This window comes from Arachis duranensis, chromosome 9 (genome assembly GCF_000817695.3).
Source record: "Arachis duranensis cultivar V14167 chromosome 9, aradu.V14167.gnm2.J7QH, whole genome shotgun sequence".
Taxonomy (NCBI): domain Eukaryota; kingdom Viridiplantae; phylum Streptophyta; class Magnoliopsida; order Fabales; family Fabaceae; genus Arachis; species Arachis duranensis.
In genome coordinates this window covers 49,624,753-49,631,534 of record NC_029780.3, presented here as the reverse complement: position 1 = coordinate 49,631,534, position 6,782 = coordinate 49,624,753, and the positions used below count along the sequence as shown (strand labels likewise).

At 36.9% G+C, this 6,782-nt stretch overlaps 1 non-coding gene across 1 annotated transcript; it reads left to right on the top strand.

Moving 5' to 3' along the window:
• Nucleotides 1-903: 903 nt before the first annotated feature.
• On the top strand, nt 904-1,007 carry LOC127742010 (small nucleolar RNA R71). The gene has a single exon (XR_008003197.1). It is a non-coding gene; the product is annotated as a small nucleolar RNA R71 (small nucleolar RNA).
• Nucleotides 1,008-6,782: the final 5,775 nt, after the last annotated feature.

Below are 6,782 nucleotides of genomic sequence, written 5' to 3'. Positions count from 1 at the left end.
TCCGTTCTACCTTAGATTGAGTGGATATCTCTTGGGTTCCTTAATCAGAATCTTCGTGGTATAAGCTAGAATTGATGGCGGAATTCAAGAGAATCTGGAAGGTCTAAACCTTGTCTGTGGTATTCTGAGTAGGATTCAAGGATTGAATGACTGTGACGAGCTTCAAACTCGCGATTGTAGGGCGTTAGTGACAGACGCAAAAGAATCACTGGAATCTATTCCGACATGATCGAGAACCGATAGCTGAATAGCCGTGCTGTGACATAGTGCGTTGAACATTTTCACTGAGAGGACGGGACTGTAGCCATTGACAACGGTGATGCCCAACATACAGCTTGCCATGGAAAGGAGTAAGAAGGATTGGATGAAGACAGTAGGAAAGCAGAGAGACGGAAGGGACAAAACATCTCCATACGTTTATCTGAAATTCTCACCAATGAATTACGTAAGTATCTCTATCTTTATTTTATGCTTTATTCATAAATCATTCATAACCATTTGAATCTGCCTGACTAAGATTTACAAGATGACCATAGCTTGCTTCATACCAAAAATCTCCGTGGGATCGACCCTTACTCGCGTAAGGTTTATTACTTGGACGACCCAGTGCACTTGCTGGTTAGTTGTGCGAAGTTGTGATAAAGAGTTGAGATTGCAATTGTGCGTACCATGTTGATGGCGCCATTGATGATCATAATTTCGTGCACCAGCGTCCCATTATTCACGGAATTCCTCTCAGAAGTGTACATGAATTGGTTATTTGCAACCATTTCAATAAGTTCCTGAGCTTCTGTAGGCATTTTCTTTAGGTGAATGGATCCACCTGCAGAATGATCCAGCGACATCTTAGAGAACTCAGACAGACCATAATAGAATATATCTATCATGGTCCACTCTGAAAACATGTCAGAAGGACACTTTTTGGTCATCTGCTTGTATCTTTCCCAAGCTTCATAGAGGGATTCACCATCTTTTTGCTTGAAGGTCTAAACATCCACTCTAAGCTTGCTCAGCTTTTGAGGAGGAATGAATTTAACCAAGAAGGCCGTGACCAATTTATCCCAAGAGTCCAGGCTATCCTTAGGTTGTGAGTCCAACCATGTTCTAGCTCTGTCTCTTACAGCAAAAGGGAAAAGCATGAGCCTGTAGACTTCAGGATCTACTCCATTAGTCTTAACAGTCTCACAGATCTGCAAGAGCTCAGTTAAAAAATGGTAGGGATCTTCTGATGGAAGTCCATGAAACTTGCAGTTTTGTTATATTAGAGCAACTAGTTGAGGTTTCAGCTCAAAATTGTTTGCTCCAATGGCAGGATTTGAGATGCTTCTTCCATCAAACTTGGAAGTAGGTGTAGTATAATCACCAAGCATCCTCCTTACATTATTGTTGTTGGGTTCGGCTGCCATATCCTTTTCTTGTTCAAAAATTTCAGTAAGGTTGTCTCTGGATTGTTGTAATTTAGCTTCTCTTAGTTTCCTCTTCAGAGTCCTTTCAGGTTCAGGATCAGCTTCAACAAGAATGCCTTTTTCCTTGTTCCTGCTCATATGAGAAAGAAGAGAACAGAAAAGGAAGAGGAATCCTCTAAATCACAGTATAGAGATTCCTTTATGTTAGTAGAAGAAGAAAGGAATAGAAGAAGGAGAAGAGTTAAGAATCCAAACACAAGGGTGAAGATAGGTTCAGATTCTTGAGATGAAGAGAAATGTTAGTAAATAAATAAATAAATAGAAGAAGATGAGAGGGGGAGAATTTCGAAAATAAATTTCGAAAAAGAGTTAATGATTTTAGAAAATTACAGGGAAATAAAATTAAAATAAAAATTTAAAACAATTAATTCATTAAAAAAAGAAATTTTAAAAAGGAAGGAGAAATTTTCGAAAATTAGAGAGGAAAAAGTAGTTAGGTGGTTTTGAAAAAGATAAGAAACAAACAAAAAGTCAATTAGTTAGTTGAAAAAGATTTGAAAATCAATTTTAAAAAGATAAGAAGATAAGACGTTAGAAAGGATATTTTGAAATCAAATTTTTGAAAGAGATATGATTTAAAAAGTTATGATAAAAAGATATGATTAAAAAGATATGGTTAAAAAAGATTTAATTTTTAAAATTAAAATTAATTACTTGACTAACAAGAAACTAAAAGATATGATTCTAGAATTTAAAGATTGAACCTTTCTTAACAATAAAGTAACAAACTTCAAATTTTTGAATCAATCACATTACTTGTTAGTTAAGTTTTGGAAATTTAAAATAAAATAAGAAAAAGATTTTGAAAAATAGTTTTGAATTTTCGAAAATCATAAGATAAAAGTAAAAGAGATTTGATTTTTGAAAAAGATTTTGAAAACATAAGATTTTTAAAATTAAAAATTTGACTTGACTTATAAGAACTAACTAATTTTAAAAATTTTTGACTAAGTCAACTCAAATTTTCAAAATTTTGATAGAAAAAAGGAAAAGATATATTTTTTTATTTTTTTAAATTTTTAATGATGAGAGAGAAAAACACAAATATGACCCAAAACATGAAAATTTTGGATCAAACACATAATGCATGCAAGAACACTATGAATGTCAAGATGAACACCAAGAACACTTTGAAGATCATGATGAACATCAAGAACATATTTTTGAAAGATTTTTGATGCAAAGAAAACATGTAAGACACCAAACTTTAGAATTCTTTAATGCTTGGACTCTAACAAACGAAAAATGCATATGAAAAACAAGAAAAGACACAAAACAAGAAAATTCAAAGATCAAACAATAAGACATACCAAGAACAACTCGAAGATCATGAAGAACATATGCATGAATTTTCGAAAAATGCATAAATTTTAAAAACATGTAATTGACACCAAACTTAAAATTGACTCTAGACTCAAACAAGAAAATCACAAAATATTTTTTATTTTTATGATTTTATAATTTTTTTGGATTTTTGTATATTTTTTTCGAAAATATATAGGAAAAATAAAATAAGAAAGTCAAAATTTTTAATAAGAATTCCAGGAATCTTTCAATTTTAGTCTAAACTCCGGTCCAGAAATTGGACATGGCTTAATAGCCAGCCAAGCTTTAGCATACATAGTTCAAGCACGTGAAGAGGAAGCCTCAGTTCAAAAGAATATAGACATGGCTTTACAGCCAACCAGGCTACAACATGCTTCATGAAACACTAGAATTCATTCTTAAAAATTTAGAATAATTTTTTCGAAAACAGAAGTAAAATTTTTTGAAAGATTTTTGAAAAATTTTTGAAAATAAAACAAAAAAAAAATTACCTAATCTGAGCAACAAGATGAACCGTCAGTTGTCCAAACTCGAACAATCCCCGGCAATGGCGCCAAAAACTTGGTGCACAAATTTGTGATCTCTAATAATGGCATTCAACTTGGTATGCGCGTTTATAACTCAGCACTTTCTTCACAACCTCGCACAACTAACCAGCAAGTGCACTGGGTCATCCAAGTAATACCTTACGTGAGTAAGGGTCGATCCCACGGAGATTGTTGGTATGAAGCAAGCTATGGTCATCTTGAAATTCTCAGTTAGGTGGATAATATATGGTTATGGAGTTTTCGAATAATAATAATAAATAAACAAAAAATAAAGATATAAATACTTATGTAAATCATTGATGGGAATTTCAAATAGGCGTATGAAGATGCTGTGCTCCTTCTGAATCTCTGCTTTCCTACTACCTTCATCCAATTCTTCTTACTCCTTTCCATGGCAAGCTGTATGTAGGGCATCACCGTTGTCAATGGCTACATCCCATCCTCTCAGTGAAAAAGGCCTAAATGCTCTGTCACAGCACGGCTAATCATCTGTCGGTTCTCGATCAAGCCGGAATAGAATCCATTGATTCTTTTGCGTTTGTCATCACGCCCAACAATCGCGAGTTTGAAGCTCGTCACAGTCATTCAATCCCTGAATCCTACACGGAATACCACAAACAAGGTTTAGACTTTTCGAACTCTCATGAATGCCGCCATCAATTCTAGCTTATACCACGAAGATTCTGATTAAGGAATCTAAGAGAAATGCGTTCGGTCTAAGGTAGAATGGAAGTGGTTGTCAGTCACGCGTTCATATGTGAGAATGATGATGAGTGTCACGGATCATCACATTCGTCATGGTGAAGTGCAACGAATATCTTAGAACAGGAATAAACTGAATTGAATAGAAAATAGTAGTAATTGCATTAAAACTCGACGTACAGCAGAGCTCCACACCCTTAATCTATGGTGTGTAGAAACTCCACCGTTGAAAATACATAAGTGATGGTCCAGGCATGGCCGAATGGCCAGCCCCCAAAATGTGATAAGAATTCAAAAATAGGGAGAAGGACCTGGTCTAAGGACTAGGCGTCAAAAGATATGGTCAAAGACCACTAATACAATAATAAAATGTCCTATTTAAACTAGACTAGCTACTAAGGTTTACAAAAGTAAGTAATTGATACAGAAATCCACTTCCAGGGCCCACTTGGTGTGTGCTTGGGCTGAGCTTGAGCTTTACACGTGCAGAGACTTCTCTTGGAGTTGAACGCCAAGTTGTAACGTGTTTTTGGCGTTCAACTCTGGTTCGTGATGTGTTTTTGGCGTTTGACTCCAGAATGCAGCATGGAACTGGCGTTGAGTGCCAGTTTGCGTCGGCTAATCTCGAATAAAGTATGGACTATTATATATTGCTGGAAAGCTATGGATGTCTACTTTCCAACACCGTTGAGAGCGCGCCATTTGGAATTCTGTAGCTCCGGAAAATCTATTTCGAGTGCAGGGAGGTCAGAATCCAACAGCATCAGCAGTCCTTTGTCAACCTTCTTATCAGAGTTTTGCTCAGGTCCCTCAATTTCAGCCAGAAAATACCTAAAATCATAGAAAAACACACAAACTTATAGTAAGGTCCAAAAATGTAAATTTAGCATAAAAACTAATGAAAACATTCCTAAAATTAGCTAGATCCTACTAAAAACTACCTAAAAATAATGCCAAAAAGCGTATAAATTATCTGCTCATCAGTGGGGATTCTTTCCAAACAAATCCCACTCTTCACTCACACATATCCCAGTGATACCATGGCTAACCCAAGAGGGTAATGCAAAGCCATAACTCTAAGAAGTGGGAAGGTTGTAGAGGAAGTAGCCCCGAGCAAAGATAATCATGAAGAGGTTGCATCAAAACATGGAAAAGAGGACGAAGAGGAGATCCCAACTTCACCCCTTCCAAAACCAGTTTTGAAGCCTTATATACCAAAGGCACCATACCCTCAACGATTGAGAAAGGATGGGAAGGATGGCCAGTTCTCTAAGTTCCTAGAGATCTTCAAGAAGCTCCAAATCAATATACCATTTGCTGAGGCATTAGAGCAAATGCCACTCTATGCCAAGTTCTTGAAGGAGCTCATAACCAAGAAGAGGAACTGGGAAGCAAAAGAAATCATAGTGTTGACTGAGGAGTGCAGCGCCATGATACAAAAGAAGTTACCTCAAAAGCTGAAAGATCCAGGGAGTTTTCAAATCCCATGCATCATAGGGGACATCACTATTGAGAAAGCTTTGTGTGATTTGGGAGCTAGTATAAATCTCATGTCCCTAACCATGATGAGAATGATGAAGATTGAGGAAGCCAAGCCAACAAGAATGACACTCCAATTGGCTAACAGAACATTCAAGTTTTCACATGGGGTGGTGGAAGATTTACTAGTGAAAGTAGGGGAGTTCCTTTTCCCTGCTTATTTTGTTGTGCTAGACATGGAGGAAGAGGCCAACACGTCAATTATCCTGGGAAGACCATTTCTAGCTACTGATGGAGCCATCATTGATGTACAAAAAGGAAAACTAGTCTTGAGATTGCATGAAGAAAAAATGGTCTTCAACGTCTTCAAAGCAATGAGCTACCCCAAGGAATCTATAGGAGAATGCATGATGGTAGATACCATGGAACAGATAGTTTAAGAAGTTATGGGGGAAGAACAATGTGAAGAAAACATTGAGCTAGAACAAGCAACCTTGAGAAGCTCAATCATGCCAACTACCACAGACAACAAAAATGCAGATGCACCAAAATTGGAGTTGAAAACCTTACCTCCCAGCTTGAAGTATACATACCTGGGCACTAATCACACTTACCCAATGATCATAAATTCAAGTCTGAGCAAGGAGCAAGAGGAGAAACTTATCCAAGTGCTGAGACAACATAAGGATGCCATAGGCTGGACACTTTCAGATTTAAAGGGGATCAGCCCTTCAATGTGCATGCATAAAATTTTACTTGAAGAGGATGCTAAACCCTCAAGACAGCAACAAATGAGACTAAACCCAACTATGAATGAAGTAGTTCAGAAAGAAGTTCTAAAATTGTGGCAAGCAGGGTGGTGCACGAATTTTAATCCGTACAACTATCCAGCAAGTGCACTGGGTCGTCCAAGTAATACCTTACGTGAGTAAGGGTCGATCCCACGGAGATTATTGGTTTGAAGCAATCTATGTTTATTTTATTAATCCTAGTCAGGATACCAATAAGATTAATTGGATTTAATGATAAGAAGTCAAAGTATTTGGAATAAGGAATTGTTACTTTATTAATGGAGAATATGTTGGGGTTTTGGAGATGCCTTGTCCTCTGAACTTCAACTCTTCCTTGAAATCCTTTTCCCACATGCAAGATTCCTTCCATGGCAAGCTCTATGTAGGGTGTCACCGTTGTCAATGGCTACTTCCCATCCTCTCAGTGAAAACGTTCCTATGCTCTGTCACAGCACGGCTAATCATCTGTC